The sequence below is a fragment of the Camellia sinensis genome, chromosome 8 (genome assembly GCF_055761805.1).
Source record: "Camellia sinensis isolate YWXY chromosome 8, ASM5576180v1, whole genome shotgun sequence".
Classification (NCBI taxonomy): Eukaryota; Viridiplantae; Streptophyta; class Magnoliopsida; order Ericales; family Theaceae; genus Camellia; species Camellia sinensis.
Window position 1 is genome coordinate 96,141,978 of NC_138968.1, and position 18,572 is coordinate 96,160,549.

Below are 18,572 nucleotides of genomic sequence, written 5' to 3' on the forward strand. Positions count from 1 at the left end.
AAATTTATAATCCGCCAACTGAACCGCTACATTCCGCTATAGTTAGTACGTATACATTTTTTAACCTCTAATGAAATATCAATGTAAAAATAAGTGACGACGAGACAAGAAGAAGAATGAAGATCGAACAAGAAGAAGAATGAAGATCGAAGAAGAGCAGCGTGTACCTTAATGAGGGACGACGAGACACGAGTGTCGAGTGACGAGGAACGACGACCGGCGAGAAAGGAAGACGAACGACGAATTGACCCTGTCCTCTCTTTCTCACCCTTTCTCTTCTGTTTCTGCTCTAATCGAAGTAGATTCGGGCTGATTTTGATCTATTTTTACTTATTTACAACTCGACCCCAAATTTTATTTGTTATTTCTGAAATTACACCCGAACGTGTCCCGAAAGTTTCTGTAACGTGTCCTGAACGTGTCCGGATGTAAAAAAAAAAAGAGAATAAAAATGGGACACTCTGTGGTGCGTGTCGGACACGCGCTCTCCGCGTGTCTGACGCGTGTCTGTGTTCGACACGTGTCTACCACTGGTACGGAGCCCTCGGAGTGGTGGTCGTGCTTCATAGTGTGCAGTGCAACCTCTGTATAGGATAGTATTTGAACGACGAATAGAGCGAATGAATGGGAGATACTCAGCTGGAATGAAGGTTGGTTTAGGAATGCTTTCCGCTTTGGCTTGTTGTCATGCTGCTTGGTGGGTGGAGTTCAAAAGGCTAAAAGCTTGGAAAGAACACGACTTGTTAGGTAATCCCGATGCCGTTGCACTAATATCTGTATTTTTGCTCTCTCCACAGTTTGTACTGATGGGAATCATGGACGGATTAGCTCTTTACGGTATTGAGGATTTTTTTAAGTATCAGGTTCCAGAGTCAATAAGGAAGAGGTATGCACTCGAACTCACTAAAGCTGTGATTGGATGGGAAAAAATAGTGAACATAGGGTTTATTATGATATTAGACGTGGTGGTCATGAAGTTGAGAGCTGAAGATGGAAGTTGGATTGCAGACACTGTGAATCAGAGCCGTTTGGATCTTTTTTATGTTGCATTAGTGGTCGTGAGCATAGCCCATCTGTTAATCTTTGCATATGTTGCTAGGTTCTACAGTTACCGTGATTTTCCAGAAGAGGAAGATCACGACGAAAAAGATGGTCCACATAAAAAAATTAAAACTGGAAAGAAGCAAGACAAGATGGAACCCACACCAGATGAAGAAACTGAAAGAACAATAAGAACTAGGGCTGTGCAAAATGTCATTCAATTCAGTGAAATCGAATTGATCCGTAGCAATTCACACCGTTCTAACCACTATCCGCGTAAACTTTAAAATTTATAATCCGCCAACTGAACCTCTCCTTTCTGTTATAGTTAATACATATATTTTTTTTAATCTCTAATGAAATATCAATGTAAAAATAAGTGACGAGGAGACAAGAAGAAGAATGAAGATCGAACAAGAAGAAGAATGAAGATCGAAGAAGAGCAACTTGTACCTTAATGAGGGACACGAGTGACGAGGAACGACGACCGACGAGATGCGAAGGCGAACGACGAACGACGAATCGAACCAGTCCTCTCTTTCTCACCATTTCTCTTCTGTTTCTATTCTAATCGAAGTAGATTCGGGCTGATATTGATCTATTTTTACTTATTTACAAATTGACCCTAAAATTTTTTTGAAATTTCTGAAATTACCCCCGAAAGTTTCTGTAACGTCTCCTGAACGTGTCCGGATGTAAAAAAAAATAAGAATAAAAATGGGACACTCTCTGGTGCGTGTCGGACGCGTGCTGTCCACGTGTCTGACGCGTGTCCATGTCCGACACGTGTCTAACACTGGTACGGAGCCCTCGGAGAGGTGGTTGTGCTTCATAGTGTGCAGTGCAACCTCTGTATAGGATAGTATTTGAACGACGAATAGAGCGAATGAATGGGAGATACCCAGCTGGAATGAAGGTTGGTTTCGGAATGCTTGCCGCATTGGCTTGTTGTAATGTTGCTTGGTCGGTGGAGTATAAAACGCTAAAAGCTTTGAAAGAACACGACTTGTTAGGTAATCCCGATGCCATTGCACCAATATCGGCATTTTGGCTCTCTCCACAGTTTGTACTGATGGGAATCATAGATGGATTACCACTTTATGGTATTGAGGATTTTTTTAAGTATCAGGTTCCAAAATCAATAAGGAAGAGGTATGCACTCGTACTCACTGAAGGTGTGATTGGATGGGGAAAAATAGTGAACATAGGGTTTATTATGATATTAGACGTGGTGGTCATGAAGTTGAGAGCTGAAGATGGAAGTTGGAATGCAGACACTGTGAATCAGAGCCGTTTGGATCTTTTTTATGCTGCAATAGTGGTCGTGAGCAAAGCCAATCTGTTAATCTTTGAATATGTTGCTAGGTTGTACTGTTACCGCGATTTTCCAGAAGAGAAAGATGACGACGAAGAAGAAGATCCACATAAAGAAATTAAAACTAGAAAGAAGGAAGACAAGATGGAACCCACACCTGATGAAGAAACTGAAAGAACAATAAGAACTAGGGCTATGCAAAATGTCACTCAATTCAGTGAAATCGAATTGATCCGTAGCAATTCATACCCTTCTAACCACTATCCGCGTAAACTTTATAATTTATAATCCGCCAACTGAGCCGCTCCATTCCGTTATATTTAATACATATATATTTTTTAACCACTAATGAAATATCAACGTCAAAATAAGTGACGACGAGACAAGAAGAAAAATGAAGATCGAACAAGAAGAAGAATGAAGATGGAAAAAGAACAGCGTGTACCATAATGGGGGACGATGAGACACGAGTGACGAGTGACGATCGACGAGGAACGACGACCGATGAGAAGCGAAGACGAACGACGAACGACGAACGAGGAATCGATCCGGTCCTCTCTTTCTCACCCTTTTCTCTTCTATTTCTGTTCAAATCGAAGTAGATTAGGGCAGATATTGATCTATTTTTACTTATTTACAAATCGACCCCAAATTTTTTTTGTAATTTCTGAAATTTCGTCCGAACGTGTCCCGAAAGTTTCTATAACGTGTCCTGAACGTGTCCGGATGTAAAAAAAAAAATAAGAATAAAAATGGGACACGCTCTGGTGCGTGTCGGACACGTGCTCTCCGCGTGTCAGACACGTGTCTAACACTGGTACGGAGCCCTCGGAGAGGTGGTCATGCCTCATAGTGTGCAGTGCAACCTCTGTATAGGATAGTTTTTGAACGACGAATAGGGCGAATGAATGGGAGATACTAAGCTGGAATGAAGGTTGGTTTAGGAATGCTTGCCGCTTTGGCTTGTTTTAATGTTGCTTGGTGGGTGGAGTATAAAAGGCTAAAAGCTTTAAAAGAACACGACTTGTTAGGTAATCCCGATGCCATTGCACCAATATCTGTATTTTGGCTCTCTCCACAGTTTGTACTAATGGGAATCATGGATGGATTACCACTTTATGGTATTGAGGATTTATTTAAGTATCAGGTTCCAGAATCAATAAGGAAGAGGTATGCACTCGTACTCACTGAAGCTGTGGTTGGATGGGGAAAAATAGTGAACACAGGGTTTATTATGATATTAGACGTGGTGGTCATGAAGTTGAGAGCTGAAGATGGAAGTTGGATTGCAGACACTATGAATCAGAGCTGTTTGGATCTTTTTTATGCTGCATTAGTGGTCGTGTGCATAGCCAATCTGTTAATCTTTGCATATGTTGCTAGGTTCTACAGTTACCGTGATTTTCCAGAAGAGGAAGATGACGACGAAGAAGAAGATCCGCATAAAGAAATTAAAACTGGAAAGAAGCAAGACAAGATGGAACCAACACCTGATGAAGAAACTGAAAGAACAATAAGAACTAGGGTTGTGCAAAATGTCACTCAATTCAGTGAAATCGAATTGATCCGTAGCAGTTCACACCGTTCTAACCATTATCCGCGTAAACTTTAAAATTTATAATTCGCCAACTGAACCGCTCTATTCCGCTATGGTTAATACGTATATATTTTTTAACCTCTAATGAAATATCAATGTAAAAATAAGTGACGACGAGACAAGAAGAAGAATGAAGATCGAACAAGAAGAAGAATGAAGATCAAAGAAGAACAGCGTGTACCTTAATGAGGGACGACGAGACACGAGTGACGAGTGACGATCGACGAGGAACGACAACCGACGAGAAGCGAAGACGAACGACAAACGACGAATCGACCCGGTCCTCTCTTTCTCACCCTTTCTCTTCTGTTTCAGTTCTAATCGAAGTAGATTAGGGCAGATATTGATCTATTTTTACTATTTCACAAATCGACCCCAAATGTTTTTTGTAATTTCTAAAATTAACCCCAAACGTGTCCCGAAAGTTTCTATAACGTGTCCTGAACGTGTCCGGATGTAAAAAAAATAAGAATAAAAATGGGACACTCTCTGGTGCGTGTCGGACAGATGCTCTCCGCGTGCCTGACGCGTGTCTGTGTCTGACACGTGTCTAAAACTGGTACGGAGCCCTCGGAGAGGTGGTCGTGCTTCATAGTGTGCAGTGCAACCTCTGTGTAGGATAGTATTTGAACGACGAATAGAGCGAATGAATGGGAGATACTCAACTGGAATGAAGGTTGGTTTAGGAATGCTTGCCGCTTTGGCTTGTTGTAATGTTGCTTGGTGGGTGGAGTATAAAAGGCTAAAAACTTTGAAAGAACACGACTTGTTAGGTAATCCCGATCCCATTGCACCAATATCTGTATTTTGGCTCTCTCCACAGTTTGTTCTGATGGGAATCATGGATGGATTACCTCTTTATGGTATTGAGGATTTTTTTAAGTTTCAGGTTCCAGAGTCAATAAGGAAGAGGCATGCACTCGTACTCACTGAAGTTTTGATTGGATGGGAAGAAATTGTGAAGATAGGGTTTATTATGATATTAGACGTGGTGGTCATAAAGTTGAGAGCTGAAGATGGAAGTTGGATTGCAGACACTGTGAATCAGAGCCGTTTGCATCTTTTTTATGCTGCATTAGTGGTCGTGAGCATAGCCAATCTGTTAATCTTTGTATATGTTGCTAGGTTCTACAGTTACCGTGATTTTGCAGAAGAGAAAGATGATGAAGAAGAAGAAGATCCACATAAAGAAATTAAAACTGGAAAGAAGCAAGACAAGATGAAACCCACGCCTGATGAAGAAACTGAAAGAACAATAAGAACTAGGGTTGTGCAAAATGTCACTCAGTTCAGTGAAATCGAATTGATCCGTAGCAATTCACACCGTTCTAACCACTATCCGCATAAACTTTAAAATTTATAATTCGTCAACTGAACCGCTCTATTCCGCTATGGTTAATACATATATATTTTTTAACCTCTAATAAAATATCAATGTAAAAATAAGTGACGACGACACACGAAAAAGAATGAAGATCGAAGAAGAGCAGCATGTACCTTAGTGAGGGACGACGAGACACGAGTGGCGAGTGACGATCGACGAGGAACGACGACTGACGAGAAGGGAAGACGAACGACGAACGACGAATCGACCAGGTCCTCTCTTTCTCACCCTTTCTCTTCTGTTTCTGTTCTAATCGAAGTAGATTAGGGTTGATATTGATCTATTTTTACTTTTTTGCAAATCGACCCAAATTTTTTTTTGCAACTTCTAAAATTACCCCCGAACGTGTCCCGAAAGTTTCTACAACGTGTCCTGAACGTGTCCGGATGTAAAAAAAAAATCAGAATAAAAATGGGACACTCTCTGGTGCATGTCGGACACGTGCTCTCCGCGTGCCGGACGCCTGTCCATGTCCAACACGTGTCTAACACTGGTACGGAGCCCTCGGAGAGGTGGTCGTGCTTCATAGTGTGCAGTGCAACCTCTGTACAGGATAGTATTTGAACGACGAATAAAGCGAATGAATGGGAGATACTCAGCTGGAATGAAGGTTGGTTTAGGAATGCTTGCCGCTTTGGCTCGTTGTAATGTTGCTTGGTGGGTGGAGTATAAAAGGCTAAAAGTTTGGAAAGAACACGACTTGTTAGGTAATCCCGATGCCTTTGCACCAATATCTGTATTTTGGCTCTCTCCACAGTTTCTACTGATGGGAATCATGGACGGATTAGCTCTTTATGGTATTGAGGATTTTTTTACGTATCAGGTTCCAGAGTCAATAAGGAAGAGGTATGCACTCGTACTCACAGAAGCTGTGATTGGATGGGGAAAAATAGTGAACATAGGGTTTATTATGATATTAGACGTGGTGGTCATGAAGTTGAGAGTTGAAGATGGATGTTGGATTGTAGACACTGTGAATCCGAGCCGTTTGGATCTTTTTTATGATGCATTAGTGGTCGTGTGCATAGCCAATTTGTTAATCTTTGCTTATGTTGCTAGTTTCTACAGTTAGAATGATTTTCCAGAAGATGAAGACGACAACGAAGAAGAATATCCATACAAAGAAATTAAAACTGGAAAGAAGCAAGAGAAGATGGAACCCACACCAGATGAAGAAACTGAAAGAAGAATAAGAACTAGGGCTGTGCAAAATGTCACTCAATTCAGTGAAATCGAATTGATCCGTAGCAATTCACACCGTTCTAACCACTGTCCGCGTAAACTTTAAAATTTATAATCCGCCAACTTAACCGCTCCATTCCGCTATAGTTAATACATATATATTTTTTAACCTCTAATGAAATATCAATGTAAAAATAAGTGACGACGAGACAAGAAGAAGAATGAAGATCGAAGAAGAGCAGCATGTGCCTTAATGAGGGACGACGAGACACGAGTGACGAGTGACGATCGACGAAGAACGACGACAGACAAGAAGCGAAGACGAACGACGAACGACGAACGACAAATCGACCCGGTCCTCTCTTTCTCACCCTTTCTCTTCTGTTTCTGTTCTAATCGAAGTAGATTAGGGCAGATATTGATCTATTTTAACTTATTCACAAATCGACCCAAAATTTTTTGTAATTTCTGAAATTACCCCCGAACGTGTCCCAAAAGTTTCTATAACGTGTCCTGAACGTGTCCGGATGTGAAAAAAGTATGAATAAAAATGGGACACTCTCTGGTGCGTGTCCGACACGTGTCTAACACTGGTACGAAGCCCTCGGAGAGGTGGTCGTGCTTCATATTGTCCAGTGCAACCTCTGTATAGGATAGTATTTCAACGACGAATAGAGCGAATGAATGGGAGATACTCAGTGGAAATGAAGCTTGGTTTCACAATGCTTTCCGCTTTGGCTTGTTGTAATGTTGCTTGGTGGGTGGAGTATAAAAGGCTAAAAGCTTGGAAAGAACACGACTTGTTAGGTATTCCCAATGCCATTGCACCAATATCTGTATTTTGGCTCTCTCCACAGTTTGTACTGATGGGAATCATGGACGGATTAGCTCTTTATGGTATTGAGGATTTTTTTAAGTATTAGGTTCCAGAGTCAATAAGGAAGAGGTATGCACTCCTACTCATTGAAGCTGTGATTGGATGGGGAAAAATGGTGAACATAGGGTTTATTATGATATTAGACGTGGTGGTCATGAAGTTGAGAGCTGAAGATGGAAGTTGGATTGCAGACACTGTGAATCGGAGCCGCTTGGATCTTTTTTATGCTGCATTAGTGGCCGTGAGCATAGCCAATCTGTTAATCTTTGCATATGTTGCTAGGTTCTACAGTTACCGTGATTTTCCAGAAGGGGAAGATGACGACGAAGAAGAAGGTCCACAGAAAGAAATTAAAACTGGAAATAAGCAGGACAAGATGGAACCCACACCTAATGAAGAAACTGAAAGAATAATAAGAACTAGGGTTGTGCAAAATGTCACTCAATTTTGTGAAATCGAATTGATCTGTAGCAATTCACACCGTTCCAACCACAATCCGCGTAAACTTTAAAATTTATAATCCGCCAACTGAACCGCTCCATTCCGCTATGGTTAGTACATATATATATTTTAACCACTAATGAAATATCAATGTAAAAATAAGTGACGATGAGACAAGAAAAAGAATGAAGATCGAACAAGAAGAAGAATGAAGATCAAAGAAGAGAAGCGTGTAACATAATGAGCGACGATGAGACACGAGTGACGAGGAACGACGACCGACGAGAAGCGAAGACGAACGACGAATGACGAATCGCCCCGGTCCTCTCTTTCTCACCCTTTCTCTACTGTTTCTGTTCTAATCGAAGTAGATTCCGGCTGATATTGATCTATTTTTACTTATTTACAAATCGACCCCAAATTTTTTTTGTAATTTCTGAAATTACACCCGAACGTGTCTCGAAAGTTTCGGTAACGTGTCTTGAACGTGTCCGGATGTAAAAAAAAATAAGAATAAAAATGGGACACTCTCTGGTGCGTGTCGGTCACGTGCTCTCCGCGTGTCTGACGCGTGTCCGTGTCCGAAACGTGTCTAACACTGGTACGGAGCCCTCGGAGAGGTGGTCGTGCTTCATATTATGCAGTGCAACCTCTCTGTAGGATAGTATTTGAACCACGAATAGAGTGATTGAATGGGAGATACTCTGCTGGAATGAAGGTTGGTTTAGGAATGCTTTCCGCTTTGGCTTGTTGTAATGTTGCTTGGTGGGTGGAGTATAAAAGGCTAAAAGCTTGGAAAGAACACAACTTGTTCGGTAATCCCGATGCCATTGCACAAATATCTGAACTTTGGCTCTGTCCACAGTTTGTACTAATGGGAATCATGGACGGATTAGCTCTTTATGGTATTGAGGATTATTTTAAGTATCAGGTTCCAGAGTCAATAAGGAAGAGGTATGCACTCGTACTCACTGAAGCTGTGATTAGATGGGGAAAAATAGTGAACATAGCGTTTATTAAGATATTAGACGTGGTGCTCATGAAGTTGAGAGCTGAAGATGGAAGTTGCATTGCAGACACTGTGAATCAGAGCTGTTTGGATCCTTTTTATGATGCATTAGTGGCCGTGAGCATAGCCAATCTGTTAATCTTTGCATATGTTGCTAGGTTCTATAGTTATCGTGATTTTCAAGAAGAGGAAGATGACGACGAAGAAGAAGGTCCACATAAAGAAATTAAAACTGGAAAGAAGCAAGACAAGCTGGAACCCACACCTGATGAAGAAATTGATAGAACAATAAGAACTACGGCTGTGCAAAATGTCACTCAATTCAGTGAAATCGAATTGATCCGTAGCAATTCACACCGTTCTAACCACTATCCGCGTAACCTTTAAAATTTATAATCCGCTAACTGAACCGCTCCATTCCGCTATAGTTAATACATATATATTTTTTAACCTCTATTGAAATATCAATGTAAAAATAAGTTACGACGAGACAAGAAGAAGAATGAAGATCGAACAAGAAGAAGAATGAAGATCGAAGAAGAGCAGCGTGTACCTTAATGAGGGACGACGAGACACGAGTGACGAGTGACGAGTGACGAGGAACGACGAACGACGAATGGCGAATCGACCCGGTCCTCTCTTTCTCACCCTTTCTCTTCTGTTTCTGTTCTAATCGAAGTAGATTCGGGCCGATATTGATCTATTTTTACTTATTTACAGATTGACTCGAATTTTTTTCTAATTTCTGAAATTACCCCCGAACGTGTCCCGAAAGATTCTGTAACGTGTCCTGAACGTGTCCGAATGTAATAAAAAATAAGAATAAAAATGGGACACTCTCTAGTGCGTGTCGGACACGTGCTCTTCGCGTGTCTGGCGCGTGTCCGTGTCCGACACGTGTCTAACACTGGTATGGAGCCCTCGGAGAGGTAGTCGTGCTTCATAGTGTGCAGTGCAACCTCTGTATAGGATAGTATTTGAACGACGAATAGAGCGAATGAATGGGAGATACTCAGCTAGAATGAAGGCTGGTTTAGGATTGCTTTCCGCTTTGGCTCGTTGTAATGTTGCTTGGTGGGTGGAGTATAAAAGGCTAAAAGCTTTGAAAGAACACGACTTGTTAGGTAATCCCGATGCCATTGCACCAATATCTGTATTTTGGCTCTCTCCACAGTTTGTACTGATGGGAATCATGGACGAATTAGCTCTTTATGGTATTGAGGATTTTTTTACGTATCAGGTTCCAGAGTCAATAAGGAAGAGGTATGCACTCGTACTCACAGAAGCTGTGATTGGATGGGGAAAAATAGTGAACATAGGTTTTATTATGACATTAGATGTGGTCGTCATGAAGTTGAGAGCTGAAGATGGAAGTAACATTGCAAACACTGTGAATCAGAGCCGTTTGGAACTTTTTTATGTTGTCTTAGTGGTCGTGAGCATAGCCAATCTGTTAATCTTTGCATATGTTGGTAAGTTCTACAGTTACCGTGATTTTCCAGAAGAGGAAGATGACGACGAAGAAGAAGGTCCTAATAAAAAAATTAAAACTGGAAAGAAGCAAGACAAGATGGGACCCACACCTGATGAAGAAACTGAAAGATGAATAAGAACTAGGGCTGTGCAAAATCTCACTCAATTCAGTGAAATCGAGTTGATCCGTAGCAATTCACACCGTTCTAACCACTATCCGCGTAAACTTTAAAATTTATAATCCGCCAACTGAAGCGCTCCATTCCGCTACAGTTAATACATATATATTTTTTTACCTCTAATGAAATATCAATGTAAAAATAAGTGACGACGACGTAAGAAGAAGAATGAAGATCGAACAAAAAGAAGAATGAAGATCGAAGAAGAGCAGCGTGTACCATAATGAGGGACGACGAGACACGAGTGACGAGGAACGACGACCGACGAGAAGCGAAGATGAACGACGTATGACGAATCGACCCGGTCCTCTCTTTCTCACCCTTTCTCTTCTGTTTCTGTTTTAATCGAAGTAGATTCGGGCTGATATTGAGATATTTTTACTTATTTACAAATTGACCCAAATTTTTTTTTCTAATTTCTGAAATTACCCCCGAACGTGTCCCGAATGTTTCTGTAACGTGTCCTGAACGTGTCCGGATGTAAAAAAAAATAAGAATAAAAATGGGACACTCTCTGGTACGTGTCTGACACGTGCTCTCCGCGTATCTGACGCGTGTCCGTGTCCGACACGTGTCTAACACTGGTACGGAGCCCTCGGAGAGGTGGTCGTGCTTCATAGTGTGCAGTGCAACCTCTGTATAGGATAGTATTTGAACGACGAGTAGAGCGAATGAATGAGAGATACTCAGCTGGAATGAAGGTTGGCTCAGGAATGCTTTCCGTTTTGGCTTGTTGTAATGTTGCTTGGTGGGTGGGGTATAAAAGGCTAAAAGCTTGGAAAGAACACGACTTGTTAGGTAATCCCGATGCCATTGCACCAATATCTGTATTTTTGCTCTCTCCACTGTTTGTACTGATGGGAATCATGGACGGATTAGCTCTTTATGGTATTGAGGATTTTTTGAAGTATCAGGTTCCAGAGTCAATAAAGAAGAGGTATGCACTCGTACTCACAGAAGCTGTGATTGGATGGGGAAAAATAGTGAACATAGGTTTTATTATGATATTAGACGTGGTGGTGATGAAATTGAGAGCTGAAGATGGAAGTTGCATTGCAGACACTGTGAATCAGGCCGTTTGGATCTTTTTTATGTTGTATTAGTGGTCGTGAGCATAGCCAATCTATTAATCTTTGCATATGTTGCTAGGTTCTACCGTTATCGTGATTTTCAAAAAGAGGAAGATGACGACGAAGAAGAAGGTCCACGTAAAAAAATTAAAACTGGAAAGAAGCAAGACAAGATGGAACCCACACCAGTTGAAGAAACTGAAAGAACGAAAAGAAGTAGGGCTGTGCAAAATGTCACTCAATTCAGTGAAATCGAATTGATCCGTAGCAATTCACACCGTTCTAACCACTATCTACGTAAACTTTAAAATTTATAATCCGCCAACTGAACCGCTCCATTCCGCTATAGTTAATACATATATATTTTTTAACCTCTAATGAAATATCAATGCAAAAATAAGTGACGACGAGACAAGAAGAAGAAAGAAGATCGAACAAGAAGAAGAATGAAGATCGAAGAAGAGCAGCGTGTACCTTAATGAGGGACGACGAGACACGAATGACGAGGAACGACGACCGACGAGAAGCGAAGACGAACAACGAATGACGAATCGACCCGGTCCTCTCTTTCTCACCCTTTCTCTTCTGTTTCTGTTCTAATCGAAGTAGATTCGGGCTGATATTGATCTATTTTTACTTATTTACAAATTGACCTGAAATTTTTTTTGTAATTTATGAAATTACCCCCGAACGTGTCCCGAAAGTTTCTATAACGTGTCCTGAACGTGTCCGGATGTACAAAAAAATAAGAATAAAAATGGGACACTCCCTAGGGCGTGTCGGACACATGCTCTCCGCGTGTCTGACGCGTGTCTGTGTCCGACACGTGTCTAACACTGGTATGGAGCCCTCGGAGAGGTGGTCGTGCTTCATAGTGTGCAGTGCAACCTCTGTATAGGATAGTATTTGAACGACGAATAGAGCGAATGAATGGGAGATACTCAGCTGGAATGAAGGTTGGTTTAGGAATGCTTTCCGCTTTGGCTTGTTGTAATGTTGCTTGGTGGGTGGAGTATAAAAGGCTAAAAGCTTGGAAAGAACATGACTTGTTAGGTAATCCCGATGCCATTGCACCAATATCTGTATTTTGGCTCTCTCCACTGTTTGTACTGATGGGAATCATGGATGGATTAGCTCTTTATGGTATTGAGGATTTTTTTAAGTATCAGGTTCCAGAGTCAATAAGGAAGAGGTATGCACTCGTACTCACAGAAGCTGTGATTGGACGGGGAAAAATAGTGAACATAGGTTTTATTATAATATTAGACGTGGTGGTCATGAAGTTGAGAGCTGAAGATGGAAGTTACATTGCAGACACTGTGAATCAGAGCCGTTTGGATGTTTTTTATGCTGTATTAGTGGTCGTGAGCATAGCCAATCTGTTAATCTTTGCATATGTTGCTAGGTTCTAAAGTTACCGTGATTTTCCAGAAGAGGAAGATGACGACGAACAAGAAGGTCCACATAAAAAAATTAAAACTGGGAAGAAGCCAGACAAGATGGAAACCACACCTGATGAAGAAACCGAAAGAACAATAAGAACTAGGGCTCTGCAAAATGTCACTCAATTCAGTGAAATCGAATTGATCCGTAGCAATTCACACCGTTCTTACCGCTATTCGCGTAAACTTTAAAATTTATAATCCGCCAACTGAAGCGCTCCATTCCGCTACAGTTAATACATATATATTTTTTAACCTCTAATGAAATATCAATGTAAAAATAAGTGACGACGAGACAAGAAGAAGAATGAAGATCGAACACCAAGAAGAATGAAGATCGAAGAAGAGCAGCATGTACCTTAATGAGGGACGACGAGACACGAGTGACGAGTGACGAGGAACGACGACCGACGAGAAGCGAAGACGAACGACGAATGATGAATCGACCCGGTCCTCTCTTTCTCACCCTTTCTCTTCTGTTTCTATTCTAATCGAAGTAGATTCGGGCTGATATTAATCTATGTTTACTTATTTACAAATTGACCTGAATTTTTTTTTGTAATTTCTGAAATTGACCCCGAACGTGTCCCGAAAGTTTCTGTAACGTGTCCTGAGCGTGTCCGGAAGTGAAAAAAAATAAGAATAAAAATGGGACACTCTCTGGTGCGTGTCGGACACGTGCTCTTCGCATGTCTGACGCGTGTCCGTGTCCGACACGTGTCTAACACTGGTACGGAGCCCTCGGAGAGGTAGTCGTGCTTCATAGTGTGCAGTGCAACCTCTGTATAGGATAGTATTTGAACGACGAATAGAGCGAATGAATGGGAGATACTCAGCTGGAATGAAGGTTGGTTTAGGAATGCTTTCCGCTTTGGCTTGTTGTAATGTTGCTTGGTGGGTGGAGTATAAAAGGCTAAAAGCTTGGAAAGAACACGACTTGTTAGGTAATCCCGATGCCATTGCACCAATATCTGTATTTTGGCTCTCTCCACAGTTTGTACTGATGGGAACCATGGACGGATTAGCTCTTTATGGTATTGAGGATTTTTTTAAGTATCAGGCTCCAGAGTCAATGAGGAAGAGGTATGCACTCGTACTCACAGAAGCTGTGATTGGATGGGGAAAAATAGTGAACATAGGTTTTATTATGATATTTGATGTGGTGGTCATGAAGTTGAGAGCTGAAGATGGAAGTTACATTGCAGACACAGTGAATCAGAGCCGTTTGGATCTTTTTTATGCTGTATTAGTGGTCGTGAGCATAGCCAATCTGTTAATCTTTGCATATGTTGCTAGGTTCTACAGTTACCGTGATTTTCCAGAAGAGGAAGATGACGACGAAGAAGAAGGTCCACATAAAAAAACTAAAACTGGAAAGAAGCTAGACAAGATGGAACCCACACCTGATGAAGAAACTGAAAGAACAATAAGAACTAGGGCTGTGCAAAATGTCACTCAATTCAGTGAAATCGAATTGATCCGTAGCAATTCACACCGTTCTAACCACTATCCGCGTAAACTTTAAAATTTATAATCCGCCAACTGAAGCGCTCCATTCCGCTACAGTTAATACATATATATTTTTTTACCTCTAATGAAATATCAATGTAAAAATAAGTGACGACGAGACAAGAAGAAGAATGAAGATCGAACAATAAGAAGAATGAAGATCGAAGAAGAGCAGCGTGTACCTTAATGAGGGACGACGAGACACGAGTGACGAGGAACGACGGCCGACGAGAAGCGAAGACGAACGACGAATGACGAATCGACCCGGTCCTCTCTTTCTCACCCTTTCTCTTCTGTTTCTGTTCTAATCGAAGTAGGTTCGGGCTGATATTAATCTATTTTTACTTATTTACAAATTGACACGAAATTTTTTTTGTAATTTCTGAAATTAACCCCAGACGTGTCCCGAAAGTTTCTGTAACGTGTCCTGAACGTGTCCGGATGTAAAAAAAAATAAGAATAAAAATGGGACACTCTCTGGTGCGTGTCGGACACGTGCTCTCCGCGTGTCTGACGCGTGTCCTTGTCCGACACGTGTCTAACACTGGTACGGAGCCCTCGGAGAGGTGGTCGTGCTTCATAGTGTGCAGTGCAACCTCTGTATAGGATAGTATTTGAACTACGAATAAAGCGAATGAATGGGAGATACTCAGCTGGAATGAAGGTTGGTTTAGGAATGCTTTCCGCTTTGGCTTGTTGTTAGGTTGCTTGGTGGGTGGAGTATAAAAGGCTAAAAGTTTGGAAAGAACACGACTTGTTAGGTAATCCCGATGTCATTGCACCAATATCTGTATTTTGGCTCTCTCTACAGTTTGTACTGATGGGAACATGGACGGATTAGCTCTTTATTGTATTGAGGATTTTTTTAAGTATCAGGTTCCAGAGTCAATAAGGAAGAGGTATGCACTCGTACTCACTGAAGCTATGATTGGATGGGGAAAAATAGTGAACATGGGGTTTATTATGATATTAGACGTGGTGGTCATGAAGTTGAGAGGTGAACATGGAAGTTGCATTGCAGACAATGTGAATCAGAGACATTTGGATCTTTTTTATGTTGCATTAGTGGTCGTGAGCATAGCCAATCTATTAATCTTTGCATATGTTGCTAGGTTCTACAGTTACAGTGATTTTCCAGAAGTGGAAGATGACGACGAAGAAGAAGGTCCACATAAAGAAATTAAAACTGGAAAGAAGCAAGACAAGATGGAACCCACACCTGATGAAGAAACTGATAGAACAATAAGAACTAGGGCTGTGCAAAATGTCACTCAATTCAGTGAAATCGAATTTATCCGTAGCAATTCACACCGTTCTAACCACTATCCACGTAAACTTTAAAATTTATAATCCGCCAACTGAACCGCTCCATTCTGCTATAGTTAATACATATATCTTTTTTAACCTCTAATGAAATATCAATGTAAAAATAAGTGACGACGAGACAAGAAGAAGAATGAAGATCGAGCAAGAAGAAGAATGAAGATCGAAGAAGGGCAGCGTGTACCTTAATGAGGGACGACGAGACACGAGTGACGAGTGACGAGGAACGACGACCGACGAGAAGTGAAGACGAACGACGAATCGACCCGGTCCTCTCTTTCTCACCCTTCACTACTACAAAAACAGATAAAGATCACACTTTTTTTGTGTGATCTTTGTTATTTAATCACACCTTTTTAGTTTTATTAAAGTGTGATCTTTGGGAGTGTGATTAAAAGAGATCATTTTTAATCACACCTTTTAAGTGTGATTAAAAACGTTTAGATCACACCTTTTAAGAGTGATTAAAAACATTTAGATCACACCTTTTAAGTGTGATTGATAACATTTAGATCACACCTTCTAAGTGTGATTAAAAATATTTAGATCACACCTTTTAAGTGTGATTGATAATATTTAGATCACACCTTTTAAGTGTGATTAATTACATTTAGATCACACCTTTTAAATGTGATTAAAAATATTTAGATCACACATTTTAAGTGTTATTAATAACATTTAGATCACACCTTTTAAGTGTGATTAAAAATATTTAGATCACATCTTTTAAGTGTGATTAATAACTAATAAAACCTGTGATAATAAACATTTAGATCACAGATTTTAAGTGTGATTAATATCTAATAAAACACGTGATTAATAATCAGATAAGATCACATGTTATATGCATTTGAAGAATGTAATACACACTATATACTATATTTTGAATCACAACCATATATTGAATGGAATAACATCATATATTTCATAAATAAAAGTTAAATGTTCAAAAAATATATACAAAGGAATTAGTAAAAAGTTTTTAACTGTGCTTACATATATTTAAAAAAAAAAAAACATGAAAAAACTAAGTTGTTGAATTCTTTGACCATATTTTGCATTTCTCCAAGAAATTTCTGACCTGAAAAATAAAAACACAAATTAATTCAGAAACCGCTAAAAGCATATGAATAAACTTAATATTTTTGTAGAGACTTACAAAAGACGAAATTGAACATTTTCTCATCACACTGACTCTTCATCTCCTGCATCAATGGAAAATGAATAACAACTTTGATTGTTACTAATATAAAATGTTTGGATTACCATATATAAATATGACATATACATAGAATCAATAAATCCAAAATGAAAATCTTCAATGTATGAGCAGATATTTTAAAGTCATAAAACCAAATATACATAGAATCAACAAATCAAAAATGAAATCTTGAAGTGATTATATATTCTTTACCAACTAAAGAAATTGTTGATTAGTAATTTAAACAACGGAAGTTATATCATACTTACATTGGATTTCAACTCATATTCTTTAGTACGAAATTAATCCATTCAACTCGCACTTCATCAAGTTCGGTTTCCGTGTAAGTCTTTTTTCCATTGAACTGCAATAGGTTATTTACAAACAATTAGATAATGAAGAAGATGTACAAGTATCATGAATATAATAATAATAAAAGTTTAGAATTTATCTCACATTTTGTTTTCTTAGGATGCTTTGATCTCTAATGAGGTCTTTCATATACTGCATTACATAAAACCCACATTCCACGTTTGTAGGTTATTGCGGGGACTGCATAAAAACATTTTCATTATTATTAGAAACTATATATAAAGTGTTATGATCAAGATGAACAATCATTAGCATAATATAAGTATGATAAAATTAGAGAAAATGATATTGATTACCTGAACTACTTTCCAAACTGGATTGGTCCTCCTCCTCCTTTGGGTAGTTTCATAAATTTTCAAAATGACAGGTAGCAAATAAATTAGTTTAATTGATTCCACATCTATTCAAAAAATCTAAGGCACATCTATGAAGCATGAACACTTCAACTTAGTCGTTGTTTCTGTATCCAACACATGTCGAACATTGACTCAACTCTGACACACCGGAATGAATACCAAACACACCACGTGGCATGCCTCATTTTTTAATTATCTTTTTTCCTCCTTGACATGTCGGGGATAGATAATGAACATGTGTGTCCTGCATTTTGACACACTCCAAGATATTATCTTCTATATGATGTAAAAAGTGTCATTATAAATTTATAATCACGACTATGTAAACATCTTGTCTATGCTAATCATCACTTTGTAGTACTCTCCGTAAACAATACCAGTGGCATTTTTCCCCTTATCTAAATCAATGTTTGATTGTTCAAATTGTTATTTTTATAACTTGTAATGATTATAGGAAAGTTTTCCACGTGTGCTAGAAGCAAACCCACAATTTCTAATGTTGATAAAGGCAAACAACTATGATGTAATAGTTTATAGTTAATACAAAATATTTTCCAATACCCTTTAAATTCATTAAAGTTTATAATTTGAGTTTTTTTTTCATGTTGAATTTTTGTTAATGTTTCATTTTTTTGGTTATTTGTGGGTGCAATATTCATAAAAACAGCAAAAATTATATATATAAAATTGTCATATCCCTGTCATGTTTGTATCTTAATTTTTAGGAAATCATCATGTCCCGGTGTCAGATAATCTCTTAGGTGACTTCTAGGATAATACCAAGTATAATAAGAAAATACA

The 18,572-nt window shown here is 39.5% G+C and overlaps 1 long non-coding RNA gene across 1 annotated transcript; it reads right to left on the reverse strand.

Moving 5' to 3' along the window:
* Positions 1–16,682: 16,682 nt before the first annotated feature.
* LOC145796635 (uncharacterized) lies at positions 16,683–17,598 on the reverse strand. The gene is made up of 3 exons (XR_014337120.1): positions 17,500–17,598; positions 17,313–17,407; positions 16,683–17,047 (listed from the first exon to the last, which is right to left on the reverse strand). It is a non-coding gene; the product is annotated as an uncharacterized LOC145796635 (long non-coding RNA).
* Between the last annotated feature and the right edge of the window lie 974 nt (positions 17,599–18,572).